The sequence below is a fragment of the Mustela nigripes genome, chromosome 5 (genome assembly GCF_022355385.1).
Source record: "Mustela nigripes isolate SB6536 chromosome 5, MUSNIG.SB6536, whole genome shotgun sequence".
In the NCBI taxonomy this organism is placed as follows: Eukaryota; Metazoa; Chordata; class Mammalia; order Carnivora; family Mustelidae; genus Mustela; species Mustela nigripes.
The window spans coordinates 145394719-145417534 of NC_081561.1; the positions used below are offsets into that span (position 1 = coordinate 145394719).

Here is a 22816-nt window from a genome sequence, read left to right on the forward strand (position 1 = left end):
TCCATTTTTACATGAATTCATTGCAACTCTGGCCTGTGAAGTTTTGCTTCTTTCCCTAGAATCAGAGCCCCACATTGTAAGTGGATTTGGACAAGGTTCTGATTCTTCGGCAGACAAAAGAGTCTTTGAGGGAATCTGGCTGGGAGGGAAAGGCACAGATAGGCTCTGCTTCCTGCTCAGTTGGCCTCACAGCCAATGTTCTCACCGTTTTAAATATGAGTCATTAATAGCAACGACCATTGAGCTAAGGGCTTTGGTGTGGACATTGTTAGCGTGTTAATTCCATGGGGTTCGACATTTTTTTTTTTTCCCTAGAGGAGCCTGAATCCTGTCATTGCTACGTCTCTCTTCTTGGGAAGATTTGCATACGTTGGCGAACTCCATAACCAGCTCTCCCTGTGCTCACCGAGAGGTAGTAATTACGTTTTTGCGGGGTAGCGAGAGATAACCTGCGAGCAGGCAGGTTAATTATGTTTTTTCCCTGCTGCATTCTAGAACAACACCAGTATTTTAATAACTGCAACCTTTCTAGGCGAGAGGTCCTTTGAGACTCAAAATTGGCAATAGTAAAATAACAATAGTATTCTTTTCAACAGTAACGGTGGAGATAATTGGACGGTGAAAAGGTGCCATGAGAAGGTGGCCCGGGCACCACCATGACCTGGCCCACTACTGTGTCATCCTCACACTTTTCATTTTGGCATTAATAACATGCCTTCATTATGTTCCTTTTCTTTATGATAATCTGGAAGTCTTGAGTGCCTAAGCCAAGCCTAATGGATTGTCGGGAGGCCACAATAATGACATTTTATTCTATTATTATAATTTGTTTTCAGGAGGCATATTTTTAATTATTTGCATGAATAATGTCATTACGTATTCATGCTGATACAATTCCGATAATTAATTTACATGATGGAAATTTCTTAGTGATTTTGATGTCAGCGTTAATAGCAACATCTGATAGTTGATCTGGGGATGTTGACATAAATTTAACTTTTGATATATTATTGCGAACACCACTGGCAGTATAAAATTACTCTGCAAGAAAAGAAAAAAAAATCCATCAGGGAAGAATTTCAATGAAAAAGAAAGTGAACCTTCCCTAGGGTTTATGGGTCCAGAACAAAATATATGCACTCAGATGTGACAAATGACTTACTTGGACACAGACTGGGGAAAATGAACTTGTCGAAAAGTGTAGCTTCTATAATAAAAAGCTCACTGTGAAAATATTGGAGGAAATGGATCTGTGGTACTTTTTTTGTTGGTTTTCATAATTTTTTTTCTTATAAAATCTTTCAAACTCTTGAAGTCTTTGAGTGCTTCTTTTGTATTTTGCCTTTGTTAATTTGCATTTTACTTGTGTGATTTAACAGGAGAAGTGTTAGGCCACTAACACTTTCGTTATTTTACAGAACGAAAAACATGGTGCATATCTAGGAAAAGCTCAGTGTTCATCTGTTTCAGTCGGTTAAGTGACTGAGGTGCTCAATTCATTGCAGAAGCCTGGACCGTGTTAACAAGGTGCTCTCCTCAAGTAAGTGCTGAAAAGACGCTCTTTGGTTTCCACTGTGGGAGGGAACTACAGCCCTCAAGTGTTCACTGTGTTGTTGGGAGTTGTAAACAGCAAATAGAACCCCTCCTACTCAGAGATATATGTGAAATACATAGAAAACATTTACAAAATAAAATACAAATAAAATATATACCCAAAACATATAAAATACATAGATACACACTTACATATGTGTGTATGTGTGTGCGTATTTCTGGTTTAAAAATATTGTAATTTGGGCATCTGGGTGGCTCAGTCAGTTAAGTATCCAGCTCTCGGTTTTGACTCAGGTCATGATCTCAGGGTCATGAGACGGAGCCCCATGTCGGGATCCCCGCCCCGCATGGCGTCTGCTTCAGCCTTTCTCTCTCCCTCTCCTTTTGCCCCCTCCCCTTCGAATGAATAAATCTATTAGAACTATAAAAATATTGGAATTTTATAGGTCTACTTTCTTTTAAGAGGAAAACACCCTAAAATGCTGATGGGCCAGATCTGTTCTTGACTAATGCAGTTGTTTTTCCAGGCTCACCCCTCGCCCACAAAGAAAGGCACCCACTTCCCTAACGTGGCACCGCAGGACATGCTTGAGACTGAGTAAGAGGTGATGCCCCTCTCTTCTGTTCGTTTAAATTCCCTCCCATGGTTCCAAGATTCTTTATAGAAATTAGTTTGCAAAAATCTCACACCGTTGAATAAGGTGAGCCTAGGGGAGCAATGAAAAAATTCAAGACCAGTTATGACTTTGATTTGCTTTTGGCTTTTGAGGTGCTGTATTAAGGCGACTCCAGCAGATGGGACAAACCATGGCGCAGCATTCCATTCATCTAGTCAGTTATTTCAGGTTATCGTGGTTGAGAAGAACGGGGAAGGGACGGCCTCCAGTCACAGTTAAGGAAGGTATTTTTGTCTGTCCAAACCTTTTCCACGCCCTTGCCATCACCAACTGCAACAGTGTCACTCATTAGCTCTGAGCTGACTGGTCTCAGCTCTGTGTGTGAAAAGAGGTTTTGGAGGGCAGTGATTAGTACGGGGTAGACAGATACGAGTCTCTCACTGGTGGGAACAGTCTCATGGCTTTTCAAGGGCAAAAAGTGTTTGCTCCACCATATCCCTCTTTCTTTTCCATTTCCTCTTCTAGCAAAAAGGAAGGATGGATGCTGAGTTGGAATGCATGGAAGTAAGATGAATGTTTCTGAACAAAAACTATGCACTATGTGACTTGTCATAATTCACAGGAAAGTGTGAAATCACTTCCTATGGGCTTTGTTGTGATTGATTGATCTGATGATTTAAAATATATTCCTCTGGGTATTGCACATGGCATAATTTAAGGAAAAAATTATAATTGACACTTAATAACTCTTCAATCTTGTCACACTGTATTTCACTCCTTCATTTTATTGGTTTCTAATTGTCTTGAAAATATATTATGCTTATAACTATCGTATACAGTTCTTCATGGCATAAGAACTCAGAAATATGCTTTGACTAAGTTATGAGTCACATATTACAAGTAACGGTGGATATTTTTGTTTTGGATTTTCCCAAATATGCTATTTGCAATTGTTTACATATATTAGAATCCCTTGCATTTAAATAGCTCATTATGTAAATATTTAGGAAATAGGTGGGTATTTACTTTCATGGAAACATCCACTCGGTCACCGAAGTAAGAGGATACCTCAATGTGGATGGCTATATTGCATGCTCGGTAAAGAATACATAAATATAAAATTGAAATCAAATCACATTTAACTTTTGAAAGTTAAAAAATGTTCATATTTTGAAAATATATAATTAGCAGAACGTACTGGACCAGAAGAATTGCAGTGATAGATTGCTAGGTAACCGGCTTTGGCTTTCCCTCTCTTCTGGCTGGGAGAGCTCTCATTTTCCATCTGGCAGTAGAACTTTGGGCAGTGGAAGAGTTAATTGCTGTGTTTATGGACTATGCAACGTGTTTGTGTCTCAGTGCATTTTAGTGCATTTAGTGCATTTAGAATTGACCTACTTGAGCTCCCAAAGGCCAAAAACAGCCTGGGTGAAGGGAAGCCAATGGCTTGGTTTGCAGATGGCCACTAATGCTACACATCAGCAAGCGAGGTTTATCACACTCACTCTTTGAGAATTACCTAAGTTTGTGTTGGATTTATCTCCATACTCAGGCCAGCTGCAGAATGACATCAGCTTTAGGAGTCCAGCCACCGACCCGGGATCAGATGGGGGCTGGACAAGTGGGCGCATCAGAGTTGCTGTGGTGAGATGAAACGGTCATGTGTCGGGTGCTAGACTTTGATCCAGGAAGCTGGAGTTCTCATCCGGTAGTTAGCTCCGTAAGCTCACAATTCAGCCTCTGTGAGCGCCGGTGCTCTAATCAATAGAAAAAGAGGAGGAGTAGAGACCTCCTGAGTTCCTTTGCATTCTAAATTCTCTGGTTTTAAATCTTCTGGATAAATTGAAATTATACAAAAAAAAGAAAAAACACAGGAAGTGGTAGAAATGGAAACACCTACTCTACACCAACACTAGAAAAAATATATTGAAAAGAAAGCCACGGATCAGACAGCAAGAGACAGGATCAGGGTACAGTGTGCAGAGAAGATGGGCATTTTGCTCTGGGAGGTTCAAAAACATTAATAGTCTACCAGAAAGATAAACAACTTGAGTGACATGACTTATGTCAAGTGCCCATATAGCAAATGCTCCAAAACGGTAACTCTGATTATCATTTCTATTATGGAGAAGATGGGGGGCAAGTGTTCTCCTTCACACACACACACACACACACACACACACACACACACACAAGCATACACGTACTTTCTCCCAGTCTGGCTTCTCAGGTAGATATTCCTGTTAGTAATTGATATCATCTACAGAAAACTTTCATGTCTTATTAAACAAATATACTTCATATTTATGTTTAATAAAATAAAAAACATTTAGTTTTGTTGGTGAGCATATTCCAGTTTCCCTAAAGCTTAAACACGGTCGGGGGGCCCTTGGGTGACACAGTCAGGTAAGCATCCGTCTCTCGGTTTCAGCTCGGGTCATGATCTCAGGGCCCTGAGACTGAGCCCTGTGAGCCATGGATCAGGTCCACGCTCAGTGTGAAGTCTGATTGGAATTCTCTGTTTTTCCTTCTCCCTCCTCCGTTCCCCTTTTCCTGCTAGTGTCCTCTCTCTTTCTCTCTCTATAATACATAAATAAAATCTTTAAAAATTGCTAAACATAGTGGAGAGCAATCAACTTGAAATACCCTAATAATCTGACACCTTCCTTGTGTACCCAAGTCATGCAACTACAAGGAGAAAGATGGTTAAGAACTCTAGCTAGGAAGTAGGTGGGAGATGGTGCCTCAGAGCATATGGACAATGTACAACTACTCGCACAGAGTAATCGGGTCAGAAGAATTTTCAGCCCAAGGAGATAGAACTGAACACTAATTTTTGATTGGGGTTTGGAAGACTTCAGAAAACCAGCCAAATCTTTGACCCTTATTAGTTAACTATAAATTGGTGAGAGGGATTCAATGTGTGAAAAGTCAGCCTGGGAATGAGGCACGAGGAAAGAATTAGAATGCTGCTTTCCAGTCTCCCCTTGTCAACAGCTAACTGAAGTACTACATCTTCTTCAAATGCAAAGATTCCATTTTTTTTTTAAATTGTGCAAACATTTGAAAATGTCCCTTGGCTATTATGCCCTGCCTTGGTCCTTTCTGGGTTCATCACTGAGCCTTTCTTGCCTCTCTGGATCCATCACTGAATCCTTCTGGGAGTGCGGTCCATATTAACCCTTTGTCTTCTGGCTTTCACATTCATTTTAGTGAAAGTGTCTCTCAAAACCCCTGTGACTTCCACTCTACCCTATCATGTCTCTTCCCCAGACCTCACTTCTTCTACTACTCTATCAATATTCAACACATTGATGGGACCACTTCATTCCTAGATATCTCTTTACCCTTAATGTCTTGACCCCTAGCCCTACTTTCTATCTTCATTGACTAAAATCCACCATCCTTTACTGGTTTTTCGTCCTCTCCATGCTCCTAAGACATAGGGACCTTCTCGCCTCAGTTTCTTGTCACCTTGTTCCATTATGTACTGATTCCTTTGGTGGTCTCAACTAACTCCTGTTAACTCCAGCTCCCCCAGCTCTATAGGGACAACTCCTGTATCTGCCTCTCTAGCTTTCCTCTTGCTACTAACTCCAAATCTGTAATTTTGGCTTCCTCCAGGGTTTGAGATTTATTGCTATTTCATATTAAACTCAAAAGTGGTGGTGAAAATGAAATTTGAGGAAAAGTTTAATGTACATCCCAGTAAAAGAATGTTTCGAATTTTGTAAGCAACTGGATGTGGAAGATGGAAAAGAGGAGCGGCCAGAGATAACCTTCTGTGTGGGTTCTGAGGTCTGGGTGCAATCCTTGGAGACCTTGTCTTTGGGCCTGCCCTCTCTTCTTCTGCGAAGGACGTCTTTCTGGAAGATTCGCTTCAACTCTTGAGTCCAGCCTCCATGCAGATGACGAGTGGAACTCTCTTTCAACCTGACTTTTGTTTGAGTTCTAGTTCTATAGAAAAAGGCGCCCCTTGGACATCTATGCCCGACCCTCATCGTACTTTAAATTCAGTAGATGGCGTGCACTGTGATCCTCTCCAAATTTAATTTCTTCTTAATACTTAAGAATGTGGCTTCGAAATAATCATAACTTCCCAGGTTTGAAAACTGAAATTTATCTTTTTTTTTTCTCCCCCACTTTTCCTTTTAATCCTACCCTTTATGTGAACTTTTCAGGGGTTGCCTCTATAAGACTCATCACATCTGTTTCATCTTTCTTATCTCAAGGGTCACCTCCTTGATTTGACCCTCTTAGGGTGGGTTGAATTCTTGCTCAGACTGTTCATACTCCATTGCTTATTTCCATGGAAGAGGTGGACATCCCTATTTTATTAATGTTGTGATTGACCAAGGAACTTATTTAGCCAATGGGAGGTTAACAGTGTGACTCGACAGAAGCTTGGAATGTGCTTACACACACTGTGCTTGGGCTCTTGTGTGTCTGTCCTCTGGATCTGCCCTTGCTGAGAAGACAGGCATAAGTTAGCTTACTGGTCCTAAGATATAAGCTATCTGGAAGCCCAGATAAGCTGACTCCCAGTCAACCTGCAGATCTGTGACCCAAATAAAAGCTTACTGTTGGATGTTGCTGTTAATTTTGTAGTTGTTTGTTATGCAGCATCACTGTGACCACATTGCCTGGCACACCTGTCTTTCTCTTCTAATAGTCCATGCTTGTAATCTGTCTTCTCTCTGCCTGAAGCCCAACCTCTTCTTCACACTTTGTAGACTACTGTTCTGAAAGCATCTCTGTAGTCCTGGACTTCTCTTGCCCAGCAACTGCCAGAGGCTCCCTATGACTCACCATGTGATCCACCTCCACGGCTGGTTGGGGATGGCCCTTCATGATGTGGCTGGTCCCCCCTTTCGGGGCTCAGCTCACTGTCTTTTCTACCTGTGTGCTACAACCCAGTACTGACGGGCTGCACACCCAGACTTCTGCTTCCCTCTGATTTTCCTTACGTGGCTTCCTTGGCTGGGGTTGTCTGCCTACATTGTTTGTCCATTTTGAAACCTTAAATTTCCTTTCTAGGTAAATCACTGATGCCATCTCTCCATAAGTTGTTTGCTATCCTTTCACTGCCAAGTGTGTTGTGATTTTTTTCCTCCTCCCAACACCATTCGATCTTTCTCTTTTATTTACGACCCTCATTTTTTTTTGTATTCTTGTCTATTTCCTGTTTCTCCATCACGCCCACTCATCCTCCCCAAGCATTCTTATAAGCTTGGTTGTAAGCTCTTTGTCTTGCTTGTTTTTAGTTTGGAAATCAGTGTATTACAAAGTAGTCTTGATTTTTATTTGAATTGAGTTGGAAAAAATTAATTATATTTTCTTCAATACCTAAAAACATCACCTGTAGTACTAGAATGGAATTTTAATTTAATTTTAATTGTTTTGTGTTATAGGGAAGGTACTAAGCACTGTGAGTACGTGTCTCTGTGTACGGGGTACTTCACTTCAGCAGCAGCTGGACACTTGCCACAAGACCATACAAGGCATCAGGGATCCTCAGAGTTGGATCGAGAGAATGCCAGGATTTGGTTGGTGCCAGAGGCAAGTCTTCGTCCCCTGTGTTGTGTGTTTCTGGGACGTGATCTGCCAAGACTGATGTGGACCAATGCCTAACCCAGGGATGGGGGGACCAGTTTCTGTAATTAGAAACTATCTTCTGATCAAATTGGATTCCTTAGAAATCTGCCTCTATTTATTTGATTGTTTTTCATTTATTGCTATTTTGCCACTTTTGGTCTACAGGTAGAGAAGCACTGTGATTTGAATCCAAATATTCCGAGGTTCCAGAAATCCCACAGCTACTCTGAGCTCAGAATGCATTTTAATAAGGGAATATGCCAGACCTTCTGAAGGGGAGAATTTCATCCAGAACCAGGGGTCTTCGGTACGTTACTACGGGTACCACCAAAGGTAGTGATTAGAATAGCCACTATTCTAAACCATTCTCTCCATCTTCTCCAAACTGGGAAATAACTCTTGTATAACTTGGTGAAGTCACTCAGGTTGTTAGGATTGTCCAGAACATTGTTTCTGGATTAGTTACGACCATCGGTCAATGACCTTTCTTTCTTACCAGTGATTAACCAAACATATTATCAGACACATTATTTAGCTACAGGACTTCAAACTTTCACTGTGCCTTAGGACATCAGGTCTCAGAAAATGGGAGCCAATGACTTACTTTCGATGAGAGGAAATTGAGATCAGTCTGGCATCAGGGTGGTTGACATCCGTGATTCTCAGATATCCACAGACCCCGCCCCTTGCCCTGACTCAGCAGGGCTGATGACGTGTCCTCCCCATCCCGGATCCAAACGGCTTCTTCACGGCAGGTGCATTACATGCGATGCCTGATTCAGACAGATGCATTCTGAGAATCCAGAGAGGGCTAACGAAATCACTGTGGCTTATTCTCACATGCCCCGGAAAAAGACAGGTTTATAAATGAACAGTTTCATAACTGTTCACTGGTTATTCTGCCCACAGTGTCAGTTTTGATTATTGTGTAAAAAATAAAAACGCCTGCTTCCGCTCTATAGACTCATCAGCCACACTCAATGGCAGGAGACTCCAAGTGGCTGCACGCACACATTTCTAGATAGAAATGTTGAGTTTAATAAATTGCGTCTTTTTGTAATGTATTGTGACTTTAAGCCACTCTCCTTTAAAAAAAAATATATATATATATATATATATTTATGCATATACGTAAATATATATCCTTATACACACATGCGCACACATCACACATTTGGGAATGCATAAATACATCACTTTATATTTTTATCACTCTTATTGGTAAATAGGAAATGAAGTTACAATCCTTGAAATTATAATGGTGAGCACACAAAGACACAGTTGCTGGCACAGAATTCAATTAACAGATAGCAATCACCCCTGGGTGACTGTGTGAGGTAGAAATATACAGGCATGCTAATAAGTAATATCTTAAAGCCACCACGTTTATCAGCCGGCAGCCAGACATGGGCACAAGTGTGGGCAGACAGCGTTGCTCTAGGATAGTTAATACAAACCAGCTCTTTCCGTTTAAGGATTTGTGTTTAATCATTCAGCAACATTTTCAAACATCCCGACTGGCAAGCTTTTCAAATGGAACTGCTTCGGTCAGAAAATGCAAGGAGTTATTTTGCTCCACATGGTTGAGAGGGATAGGAGGGGCGGGGATAAGGAGTTTAGGAATAAACAATCTGCGTCTGTATTTCAAAACGTTTTTCCCTGTCATTTTCTGACCTTTGAGCTGCTTTGGTGTTCATCTGCTGGGTGAATCATAACTTTATCTAAGGAAACATACAGAAGGCATTCATTAGTGCGGAATCGCCAGACGACTCTCTGTAAAATAGCATTTTCCCCAGCAGCAGCTTAGCATGGCTTCTAGTTACCTTGTTCTTGAATTCTAGTGAAGGATGAACACGGAGGTGCTCAGAAACTAGAGGCTGTTTTATTTTACTTTTTCATACGTACAGAGATATTTCCAAACTAGGTTAAATAAATTCCCCAAGTGCCTTTCAAAATATTTTACACTGTGAACCAGCAAAGAGGAAAGGAAGGTGATGCTAAGGTGGCATGCTATAGGTTTTCCAAAGGAGAATGTGAATTTATCAGAGGAATGTGACTTCTCATAATTGACAAAAAGAAACATTGTCCTATATGCAAATACAGTGGAAGCCATGTTGATGATTGCCAAGATTAAAATCCTCATCACACAGAAACGGTTCAAGAAGAGTGGATCTGCTGGCATCTGGGTCATACGATTTGCCTGGAGGTGTTCTGTCGTATGTGTTACAAGCAGATGCCTGGGGGAATCTGTCTGCTTAGCAGATGGCTTTGCTGGGAGAGCATCTTCTACAATTGGTTCTTTGAATCAGTCAGACCTTCTGTAAAGCTCTTTGGTCTTCAAAGCAGAGATGGAAAGGGGAAGACAAAAGATGAGAATAAAGGGATCGCTCCACTGTAGGAACAGCGAAGGGAAAGTGGGAGTGGATTCCACTTTAACTGTTTGGGGAGTACGTGGGTTGGGACTTAATATTTCTCCTCTAAGGTTCAAGTTTTTATTTATTTATTTATTTGTTTATTTATTTGAAAAGAAAAAACAAGCAGAGGTTGTTGTAGAGTTCAGGTATTGCTTACTTTTTAAGCTGTTGGGATTTTAAGCATGTGGGTTTTGAAGAGCTATGATGACAGCAATATTAATTCTAAGACCTAACAATTGTTTGCAAGTTTTGCCCTTTGCTGACCAAGAACCGCATTCTGAGAGTCAGGGCTGTCTGTCCAGTGGCTCCTTCCTCACTGCGAGACCCACGTTGTTGTCCTGAGATGTTCTCCTGTCTCCGAGGTAACCTCAAAATTATGCCTGAGAAAGAATCTTCTCTGAAGGAAATGGGTCGTCTCCACAGGGAGACCATTGATTCAGTGCCAACATCTTATCCCGATTTCTGTGGTTTTCTCTTCTGTCAAGTAAATGTGGTTTCAAAACCTAGAATCCACTTCCCTGATGTCTGGAAGGGCCCGCTGTAGCCAAACTGGGAGACAGTGGACTGTGTTTAATCCAACATGATAACAGGTCTCTTAAACTTGCCTTTTATAATTTAACACAAGGTAGTGATGTCAGTAGAGTGAAAAATTCAAGTGGTGAACTTGGCTGTTTGTGTATGAGATGAGTATTTAGAAACTTTATGGACAACGGACAAGAGTCCCTACAGATTCTTTTTCCATTTCCTTAGGGCTCAGGAGTTGTGGTTATATCAAGAAGTGCTTTCCCATAAGTCTTGCTGCCATGGAGAATTTACAAACTCCTCTGATCCTTAAAAGACACAACTGAAGTGGCCTCTACTTACAAATGATGGGTTAGATTAGAGAAAATGCATAATATAAAAAAAGTGACTATTTTTCTTATCAAAGACTTGGTGTCTATTTTAAAGGAAATAATATATTCAGATTTAATATTGCACATAGTTGTATAGCCATTTTTAAAAAGTTTTATTTGTTTATTTTTTAGTAATCTGTACATGCAATGCAGGGCTCGAACCCATGATGCCAAGATCAAGACTCACATGCTCTTCTAACTGAGCCAGACAGGTGTACCTGGGTGTATAGTTTTAATATTAAAAATTGTCATCAAAGGTTTTTTCCGGGTAGTGTTAGGCAATTTTAAGCATGATCATGTCTGTCTTTATTTGTGCTTGGCTTGAACTGTTAGCATACATCTGTAATTAGATCAGTTGTAGGAGAAGAAATTGTAGTTAACCACACACACACACCCCTACACACACACAAAATACTGCAGTTGGTCAGATCAACAACCTATGCAGCCCTTTATTAACCCAGAGGGAGATACCAACATGCTTTCAAATGTAAAACAATGCAGTTGAGGAAGACATAATCTCACATTTTTCAAGATTAACTACAACTGTTTATTCCAAAATACCTCAATGGTTACAATAATAGGATTTGTGGAGGATGTAGAAAAAAAGCAGACGTGGCCTTGAAATCAGGGAGCTTATAATCTAGCTGAAATCTTGGAATGGACATCCATGGGGTAATGTCAAACATTTCGAGATAATGTGTAGTTGAGCAGTAACCTCTATGCATAGATCTCTCAGTCCTGTGGGAACTCAGAACCAGGAGCTCGAAGAGCAGTGGGCATGGCCAAACCAAGGGGACCGCATAGACTAGGTGTTCATTGCACCCACTCCTCCACGAGAAATTTATGTTATACATTTATGCAAGTTTTTCCTGACCTTTTGTTTTTTATTCTATTTTATTTTATTTTTTAAAATATTTTATTTATTTATTTGACAGACAGAGATCACAAGTAGGCAGAGAGGCAGGCAGAGAGATAGAGGGGGAAACAGGCTTTCTGCTGAGCAGAGAGCCCAATGTGGAGCTCAATCCCAGGACCCTGAGTTCATGACCTGAGCCGAAGGCAGAGGCTTAACCCACTGAGCCACCCAGGTGCCCCTTTCCTGATCTTTTAAAAACCATTTCAAAATTTCTCATTCTTCAGCTATCAGGTTTGTAAAAGCAGTGTTTAATTTGACCTAAGTTGTTCTATAAAATTTCAGAGTGTCTGCTAATTCTGTTATATTAGAACAGAGATTATTGGATGGACAAATGATTTACCTCATTCACGTATGTCAGGATTTTGTAGCCTGCACACCTCTCCTCACGTTCTTAATGAGTTTAGGTGGAATGAAAGCCAGTACAATTGTCCAAGTGAAGGAGCTTCTATACCAGACTTGGAGTGGGCAGATGTCTGACTGGGCTTTGTGGCATTCTTTGCTCGAGCTCCAGGGTTGGGCTGGAGAGGAAGAAGGGTGCTCTCCAGATCTGTAGCTCCAGGAGCTTTGTGGAGGTGGCGTGGGTGGGCATCCCCCCAAAAAGAGAGGCTTGCAGCATGAGCACCGAAGCTGGGGTCCCTAGAGGAAATGGACGGAGTTGCAGAGACCAGTAAACACCACGGGAACAGCGGTGCAACTGGAGGAACGAACACAGCCAAGTGCAGGCAAACTGTGAAAGTAGATTTTAAAGACCTTGGTCACTGAGTGGGTGTGTGAGCGGAGGAGTCCTGGGCTGGCGTGCTTAGGGAAGCTGAAGACGGAGAAGGCACCGATGATGACACGGGGCTTGAGGATCTGGTCAGTGCAAGGTCACCGGGGATTTTCGAGGTCAGCTTTTCAGTTGAGTGTTGAGGAGGAAGCAAGCAGGTGTTAGGACTGCTGTGGGGGTGGGGATGGGGTCTTTTCCAGAATGTTCAACCTTGAAAGAAAAAAAGGAAAAGGGAGTAGCAGGATCCAAAGAAGTTTCTCTCTTCTCTGTCCCAGGTAGAATTAGGCCTATTTATGGGCAGAGAGTAGTGGCATGGCAGAGAGCACAGTGATGATGAAGGAGGTTTTACAATTAATGGAGTAAGGTCCCGGGGTAGTGGCTGGGCTGGGAGTTGAGCCATGGTCTGGGGGAGTCGCACCCTTGCTCAGGGTCAGCCCCGCTCTCCTGATACCTGGGGGCTTGTCGTTCAGCCTGTCTGAGCCACTACTTCCTGGTCTGTGCACTGGGGTTAGAACAAAATACAAAATGGCATGCAGTATGCTTAGCACAGACTGAGTAGCAGGCACGGAGGGAAAATCTTCAGGTAAAAGTCTTCACGGGACTGAGGGAGGGCAGGAGCCTGGCATGGGGTACCCACGGATGGTCAGATGGAGAGCTGGGAGCCTAGAGTATGCTCTGAGGCCAAGTGCAAATCCACAGGGGCTGGGCTGAGCAAGAAGGAGACAAAGGGGTCCCATCAGCGAGCACACAGGGGAATGAGGATGGGTGGAGCCATCCTTTCGCAGAGCACCGAGGCTTGGCCCACAGGTGAGGAGGCAGCTCTTCCAGATGAACCGTCTGAGCAGAGCTGTAGGGTGGGCATAGGAACCCCTCACCCACCCCTGACCCAGCTAGCAAGCACCCAACTGCTAAGCTGGTGTCCTTCGGTGTTTGGTATCAACACCCTGAAACGCAGAGACAAGCGTAAGGGACAAAAGGTCCTGGCAAAACCATCAGTGCAGAAAGCCCCACTTATCACAGGACCAATAACATACAAATAACAAAACAAAAATCGCAATTATTAGAGAAAAATTTCACAAGCACTTGGACCACCTGTGATCACTCATGCAGTCTTGCTGTCACTAGGAGTGAGGGCTTTCTGTGACAGGTGTTTGTGAGGACAGCTGGACAGTGTGCGTGACCATTAGTGGGCATGGGCTCCATGTGTTTTTTGTTTTTTTTTTTTTTTTTCTGAGATTTATTTATTTATTTGACAGAGAGAGAGAGAGCGAGCAAGCACAAACAGGCAGAATAGCAGGTAGAGGAAGAGGGAGAGGTAGTCTCCACGCTGAGCAGGGAGCCTGACGGGGGGCTTGATGCCAGGACCCTGGGATCATGATCTGTGAGAAAGGCAGACACTTACCAACTGAGCCACCCAGGTGCACCTCCATGCAGTTTTAACATATGGTTCCTTTGTTCTCGGAGTCACCTCTGGCGGTCACGTTCCAGTAATTAAGTTGGACTCTCAAAACAAAAGGCCTTATGAGTTCCTTCTTCTTCTTCTTCTTCTTCTTTTTTAAGATTTTACTTATTTATTTGACAGAAAGAGAGATCACAAGTAGGCAGAGAGACAGGCAGAGGGGGAGGAGGAAGCAGGCTCCCCGCTGAGCAGAGAGCCCGATGCGGGGCTCAATTCCAGGACCCTGAGATCATGACCTGCGCCGAAGGCAGAGGCTTAACCCAATGAACCACCCAGGTGCTCTAAGTTTCTTCATTTTTAAAATGGGTTGAAACTTTCCCTAGTAAAAAATTCCCATTTCTTCAGTGTGTCATGAAAGTCAAATGTTCATCACGGAGAGTTAGTCAGTTTTAAGTGAAAAGAAGCACTTGCTTTGGTTCGCCCATAGCTGCTGTCACTTATGCTTTCTTTCCTTCGAACATACATGTTATGCTTGGGAAATGCCCTCTCAAGATTTATGTTAAGAACAACTCCTTCATGCACACTGGAGAACATAGATTTCAGCCGTGATGCTCCTGTTTCCTAGCCATTGCTAGACATAAAAGCCAGATGTCATCTACACCTCTTTTCCCAGATTACTATTTACCCACTTGCATTTTGGAAGTTGTGGTAAGAGGGCACATGCCAGCCTTCTGACTATCAGATAGTTTCCAGTCAATCAGATGGAAAAAAGACCTTTGCAAAAACCCAAGTCCAAAACAAAACAAAACAAAGCAAAGCAAGGTGATGAGTAAGAGGACCTCAGCACCGTGTGGCAAGGCACATGCAGAATCAGTCATTACCACCGCTCTTAAGGTTGGAACTGGTGAAAAACATCCCGTCCGGCCCTCGCCTTGGGCAGATCAGTAACTTCCTCCACAAGGCAAACCCTTAGCATTGTTTCCCACCTAGGTGTGGTGCTGGTTCTTGGGTCAGACTTACTGGATTTCCCCAGAGGTCCATTATTCCCTCTCCTGTGCCCTGATAGCTCTTTGCTCACATCTCCAAAAAGCACTCCCATGTGGAAATGGCTGTTAGCTTGCCTGTCTCCATTATCGGACTCTATGTGAGGACAAGGGCTGTCCCCAGTCAATGTAGTCACAATGCTGACTATAAATGATCTTAAACAGTTATATATTAGTATAATAAATATGTTTAGCCCTCACTTTATTGCCAGTTCATGCAACTGGATACTTAAAAGTTTAAAACTCTTATTTACAGCTCATGAGGGGGGTATGTCGTCACATATGTTATGTACCGGGTAATGCATTTATCCTAAAGCCAGATTTTTTTTTTTTTTTTTTTTTTTTTTACTTTCATACCTAAGGTCTTCAGTTGGACCATTAGAGACTTCTAGCCAAATTAACTATTATCTTACCTCCAAAATCTCAGTTAAACATCATGAGCTAAACATAGAACGAGTGAGTAGACATTCACTGCCATCAAGTCAAGGTCTAGTTAAGAAACTTGCCCTTAGGGCCTCACCATTTATGGTGGGGTCACCCCGATCCCTGGTGCTGTCTATGAAAGAGAGTGGAGTCCGAAAAGATTCTCCAGTCGGCAAAGGCTGCCCCTGGCTCACTGAGTCTTGGAAAGACAGTGAACACAAAACAAAACAAAGTGCTGCCAAAAGAATAGAAACTCCCAGGAGCCACAATGCCTTCCCTGCTCCAAGGGCCACGAGGAGAGACACAAGAGAAGGGACGGTTCCCCAGGCAGCTGTGTGAATATCGGGGAGCTCTCCCGCCTAACAAAGATGCTGGGGATGCAGGGATACCCCCGGACATCATCGTACTTGCAGAGAAGATTCTGAGCTCCCTGCATATACTGACTCTCAAAGACCAGCCCCAAATAGTCCGCTATCAGGTACGATTTGCAGATGAGTATGTTTTAGTGGAAAATTTAGGTAGAAGACTGATGGCTTGATCAATTGTGCTCCAATTCCTTGAAGTCCCATGGCCACTTTCTTCTCTGTGGAGCCCTTCAGACGGGTCCGGCTTGCCCCCATTAATTTCCCATCACTCCTGGCTCAGGCTGAGTGAAGAGGGCAGGGTTGGTAAACACCAATGCAGCCAGTCAAGTCTCAGACTCATTCCTGATCTCTTTGACAGCAGGGCCTTTGCAGTTCTTCAAGAGTGAGAGGCATTGTTTGCAGCCCAGGAGGTTGAATCCTGAGCCACACCTTCTCCTTTCCCCAGCACTCACTGTGGGAAGTCATCCTTACAAAGCACTCTTGGGCTCATCAGAAAATGCCAGTCTCTTCCTTTTCCTTTTTTTTTTTTTTTCCCCTTTACCTGCAGCCTTTTGGCATTCAGTTTATAAACTCACCCCTGCATAAAATACATTGACATTGAAATCTTCCCATCACAAACATTCCTTGTCAACCTCCTGCTGACTCCAAGCTACATGTCTTCCCAGGGCGGTCCGTCTCCGCCAATGCCGTCCTCCTTGAATTGTAGGTGCAGGCGAGGCTGGCCAGGGCTTCTGCCGCCCCCGATGGGCAGTGCTCAGCCACACATTCATGACCTCTGGGCACCTGCCTCCAGCTGGGACTGCCCACTTGTTTGTCACAATTTTGAAAATGTATACAAAGCACACCTAGCAGGGAGTGTAGCCTGACAGTGACCCTTCCTCCCAGACACACATTCCGAACATCCTGCATTTTGTTCTTTATTTATACTCCATGTTGTTCCAAATGAATCGAAGGCACCGTCTTGGAACACGGACTGCAGCAGTAATGAGGGAGAGCGCCCGTTCTGCATAGCTTTTCACAGAGTGGATGACGAGTTGATGACAAACGTTTTTGTAATTGTGGGTTTTCATCTATTTCCGTCCTGTAGCTCACTCATCATTTTTCTCTTCTTGTTGCTTTCCCAGGGTTTTTATTTTTATTCTTGTATCATAAGTCTCCAAAATAACAGCTACTCTAATTTTTTTTTTTTTTTTTTTTCTGTGCAAGGTGCTCCTTCGGGTGCTACACAAGCATGATTTACTTTAACCCTCAAAGTGCCCCTGTGATATGAGGAGTGGGTTCTGGTTTATCTCTTGTAGGAATGCAAAACTGAAAACCGGAGAGGTTAATGCTCCCTTCTGGGGTCACACAGAGAGAAAGATCAGGCTAACATCTTGTCCTGCTGATCTTCTGTAACATGGCATATCACTCCACTGGGAGTTAGTACTCGGCAGGTGAGGGACATTTGGATGCTGCCAACAAAGGTACCCTGTTGGGGCCAGCATGACTCCAAAAACCATCTCAGTTAGGAGTTTCAGGGCTCAATGAGGGAAATGAACAGAGCAAATGCTCCACCATCTCTTGGAGGGTCAGCATCGAACCATGATGTCAATTTCATCCCATAGGTGCTCTTCAGGGAAAGCTGCAGACATCCTTATAGACAATAGCCTGTTTCCGAAGCTTCAGGGAGGGATTTTGTAAAAGCCACAAACTCAAGGGCCTGATGGGAAAGGCCTGTGTGCTCACTGACTGAGGGAGGAGAAAGCTACCACCTCGCTTCTCCAGAACTTTGCTTGAAATGAGCAAATGAAAATTTGGAGAGTTTAATGCCAGTTTTCTAGTCTTTGTTAATGTTGTTCATAAGTCGAATACTGTGCCACGATTTGTGGGTTTAAATAAAATTCCAAAATGTCCACTGCTTTTCAAACCCTTAATTAAATTGGACTTTCAAAAGCAATGGCCTTTTGTTGAATATTGACATTAGAGAAAAAAGATTTTCTACAATTTGCTTTTATCCTGTGGGAAAGATGCTAAGGATTCTTCATTGTTGAACAAGTGTAATTGCATAGACCCGGTATTAGTTACTGTAACAATGCTATGTAACAGTTGTATTATCCAGTAACAATATGCAATATACAATAACCAGAATGTAATAGCAAAGGGTATTAAGTCTCCAAATATCTTTGTTTTAGATATAAGGGAGGCAGATTCTGTTGTATTCTCTTGGTAAAATGATTTCAATAGAGTAGTGGTTTATGGATCATCGAGGACTTCTGGGTTCACTTTCTGATCACGTAGATGAAGTAAATTATTTCTTCTTAAAGTTCCTTGATTTTTTGGATCATTACAGCTCATTCAGCCTTCCTAACTTTTTTGTTTGCCTTGTTTTGGGAGGGAAGGGTGCAGACAACCCGTACTACTGTAACGATGTTACTGTTGTTGAATAATACAATATTTGGGGTCTTAAAGATACATCATCTGGAAATAAAACTCAGTCTTTCAGTAAACAAAATGCATACTTACCTTCTCAGTTACTTTGTCACTCAAAGCAACAACTATGGTGGGTAAGCTGCCGCGTCACGCATTGCATTTCCCTATAAAGTCACATTTCTGTGATTCATAGGATTTCTACACAGACTGTGGTGGGGATTCTTCAGTCATGCTGGCAGGAAGATGAGAGGAAGGAAGAGGGAAAGAACACAGAACTAGGTGCGTTTGTTGATTACAGCTTTTTATTCTCTGTGGAAAATGGGTCCGGCCTCATTTGGCCTTTTGTTACCAATATATCCATGCCAGCTTCTCTTCTCGGAGCGGTGGCTGCCCTCTGCCAACGCTGTGGTTGTGAGTCTTTCCTTGGGAACATGCCGTGGCTTCCCAGTTCCTGTGTTTGTGGTATCACAGAGCTCGGCTCAGCAGGACTCCTGAATGGCGTCTTTGTAACCACCAGCAAGAGATTTAAGATGCTAAGGGGACCACATTACTAAAGAATGTCTTGAAAGAGAGGAAAATTAAATGACCAATAAAAAAGGAATCTTCACAAGTTCCTATTGTATCTTGTAAAAAAGAAGTACTGATGTATTTGGGTCTAGCTCCTCAAGGCCAGTGGGCATTTGCCAGGATGAGGGGGGCACCCCTCCCCTCGCCTGGGAGCCGGGCTGGAGGCTAAGTCCCAATTAATGAATCCTTTTCGAAGTTGAGGAAGGAGCAAGGGAACCACAGCTGTGAGTCTCGGGTCCCTGGGGATTTCTGTTTCAAACTCAGCCAGCGTGGAGTCTCTGAAATTATTTGATTTGGGAGTAGAATAAAAAATTGATAATATCTGATTTGTAGATTAGCCCTGGAGGGGGAAAATACTAATTTCACATATCAGTCATCTTCCTTTTTATCTGGTCTCCTCAAACTGTAATGAAATTAACTGAGGGCCGAGTCCAGCTTGAGAAAACCTCAAAGGAGTTTGCACATTGAACTGGCAAATTAATCTGTGAGCAGCCCACAGCTCAACATTTATTTGGTCAATATTCAGTGAATAATAAAGCTTGAAAGCACATTTTTAAATTTGTCTACTTACTCATTGAAATGTTTTCAATCAAGTCTACACCTTGAGATTTAATTCTCATTTCCAAAATCACGAATTTTCAACCTAATTGCAATTTTTTCCCCCTCTGACTAAAACCTGGGCGATATAAGTAAATGTATTTACTTACAAGTTAAACTTAGCAGACTGACTTGGAAGGAGAATCAGAGCAGGGCTCAGGAGATGAGAAATATGTTCAGTTCAGAGGAAGAATTTATCATGGAATGTTCCCAAAGAGTTATGTAATTAATATAATGTGAGATGTTATACAATAAACAGTGATATATGCTATTAGGTTTATGCATGAAAATAGGGTTTCACAATCTGAAGATCACTACAAATTTTCTGCTCTTTGGGTGTTTTATATACTGGGCATAATTATTACATATTATGTCATCCCAACATTCTTATGAGGCCAATGGGTATTATCAATTCTTCAATTTATTCAATAAACGGTAAGGCCACATAGAGGGGCCGATAAATAATATTTACTGTGTGAAATTAGAAACCACTCCCCTGGGCTCGAAGCCTGTCTCCATCACTTACTGTCCGTGTGAATTTGGGCAAATTACTTAAACTCTTGGAGTCTCAGTTTCTTATCTGTATGGTGAGGATGATGTTAAAAAATACATGACAGAGTAATTGCCAGGTTTAAATGATTTTATATAAGTAAATTGACAGGAATGGTACCTGGGACTTCATAAGCATGACTTGAAGAAGGCGTAGAGCATATCTAAGCATCGGGAAAGCTATGACCCAGTCTTCACCTCAGGTGTTCACCTTATGGTCAGGGAGACATACACAGAAATAATTAAAAATAATAGCATTTCAAATTTCACAACAGAAGTCCAGACGAAGCAAGGTTGGGAAAACTTGGCTCAGAAAGGTGAATGAAGTCTTGACAGGTGAGGAGGAGAAAGCCAGCCCCTGTGCAGAAAGAGCAGCAATTTGCTTTTCCAGCTTTACATGTTGCGAAGCACAGGTGGTAATTTGATAATATTTGATAAATAGCAGTTGACAGAGTGAAAGTGAACCTGGATGAGTAAGTGAATGAATGAATGGGTGAATGGAATCACATCCAGGCATGCACTAGTTCAAGTTAGATTCCGAGAGAATTCCAGCAATTGTGGATAAAGAAAACCCATTTACCTCTGACCCACTCTCAGTCAGATGTATGGAGCTGAAAGAAATATTAGAGATAATTTCAACAGAAATTAAGTCTCCAAAAAGTCCAAGATCAGAGTCTATTGTTCAGACCAGATCGTTGCTCTCTGCACTACGTCATACAGCCTCTCTGTACATTTCTCCACTATTTCCGCTTCCGAATGGAGAAAGAAGGTGCCAAGGGTCAGCAAGTTTAAAATAGGAGCGAAACAAGAAAAAGCCGGGGCGGATAAAGGGCAAGATGTTCTAAAAAACTGAAGTGGAAAGACGTCTGCAAAGAGTTTCTCAGAGAGAGTCTTCAGGAGACCATTTTCAAAAACAAAACAAAACAAAAAAACAAACAAACAAACAAACAAAAAAAAGCCCAAACAAAACAAAACAACAACAATAAAAACCCAAACAAACAAACAAACAAAAAACCCCAAACCCAAAAAACCACAAATCACGAGTCATTCAGAATGCTGTGTTTTTATGAGTAAGGAGCAGATGTATCTTCTGTTCTGTTCTTAGAACTGTCTCTTGGGATGACTTACATTCTGGGAAGGATAGGGGGCAAACCTGCCTCTTTGATCTGTAGGTGTCATTCTAGTTAGGGATGTCAGTGCCCTCACCTGAAAGCAGAGCCTCTGCGGATCCTGGGAGACACTTAGAAGAGCCCTTGGAATTCTGGTGATTTATGAAACGCTTCCAGGCTGGGAGGAGGTGGGAGAGAGGGTCTGGACACTTCTCACTCACACAGCAGAGCAGGATTGCACAATAGAACCTCCCTTCGGGCTCCTGGGTATTGTTTGGATGCTGCAAGAATTTCTGCTGACAGTTTTTTCTTTTTCCTTTTTCTTTTTCTTTTCTTTTTATTGAAGTGTGGTTAACACACAATGTTACTTCAGTTTCAGGTTCCTCTGACAATTTTTAATGCAAGAGTCAAGCCTGCCCTCTGGAGCGGGGACTGCTCCTCTCTGGGAGAGGTCCACAGCCCAGCTACAACCTCCAAAGCAAGCAGAGCGGTCTGGCAGGGCTGCCCAGCTCATAGGGTGCCAGCCAGAATGTTCTAAGTCAAAGTGGGTATGGCTTTCATCTCATATATATCACGAAAATCACAAAAGAGAAAAGACATTTTCACCTTCAAAAGAAGAGAAGGTTAATAAGAAAAAAATATAAGGTAATAGCTTATGAATCTATTTGGCTTTATGAAAAATTCTCTTCTGTCATTATTTTCTGATTTTGCCATGAACCAATAAAAATGTTGGCAAGGATCAAGAGTGGTTCCCAAAACAGTTTTTGTGTCTGGTCTCAGGACCCAAAATTTAGATGCAAGAAGGATCTTGTGTTCCCTCCGCCTGTCAATGGTCACTATTGACAGCCAACAGCAACTATTCAGGACCGAAGGACTCTCCCGTCTCCCCCACTCCCCATGGACAAATGAGTCTCTCTTCCTTCTTCTCTCTTTCCCTGGAAACACTTCTGTGTGTTCACATGACCACTGAATCTTGGAAGCAGCTCATCCTCCTCCCCCACTGACATGTTTGTTGGCCTTGGGTCCCCGCTGAGGCAATCCAAGTCAGGGAGGGGGTCTGTAACAGCTCCCAGAACCCCCATCTGCAAATGCAAAGCCAGCGCTAAATCTTAACTTCTTCCCACAGTAGCTCCCAAAAGCACAGTTGGCACCAGAATCACACCAGCCAGAGTGACTGACTCTCCTCAGCAGGTTTGTGGCTGTGGGATTCGTAATGCCATCTGCACATGGCTTTGGAGTGTGACAGGAGTCTATACGGAGAGATGGCCAGGGTCTCTCTTGTCTCCTTATGAAAGTGGGAAAGGAAACCCCCTCTTTGTCTTTGTCTTGCTTACAGACAATTATTTTTCTCTTAATTCTTTGATTTACTTTAACTGTGTCCTCAACTTCTTTAGTTCTCTGGTTTGAAGGACGTTGGCGTTGGAACAAAAGTGCCATTGAGAACGTTGAGTTACCTATGGAGGCCAGGATCCCTGAAGGTCGCCTCCCGCTATGGAAGGATTTGGTTCTGCGTGTGGTCCTTGCTTGCACTGGTACAGCAGGAGGTGACCGTGACTCTAGGAATGTGCTGTGAGTCGTTTTGACCAGTGATACTGTTCTG

At 42.6% G+C, this 22816-nt stretch overlaps 1 long non-coding RNA gene across 1 annotated transcript; it reads left to right on the forward strand.

Moving 5' to 3' along the window:
* The first annotated feature begins 242 nt into the window (after nucleotides 1-242).
* Nucleotides 243-7847, forward strand: LOC132017525 (uncharacterized). Its single transcript, XR_009404312.1, has 4 exons — nucleotides 243-412; nucleotides 1419-1540; nucleotides 2082-2159; nucleotides 7583-7847. It is a non-coding gene; the product is annotated as an uncharacterized LOC132017525 (long non-coding RNA).
* The last annotated feature ends 14969 nt before the right edge of the window (nucleotides 7848-22816 follow it).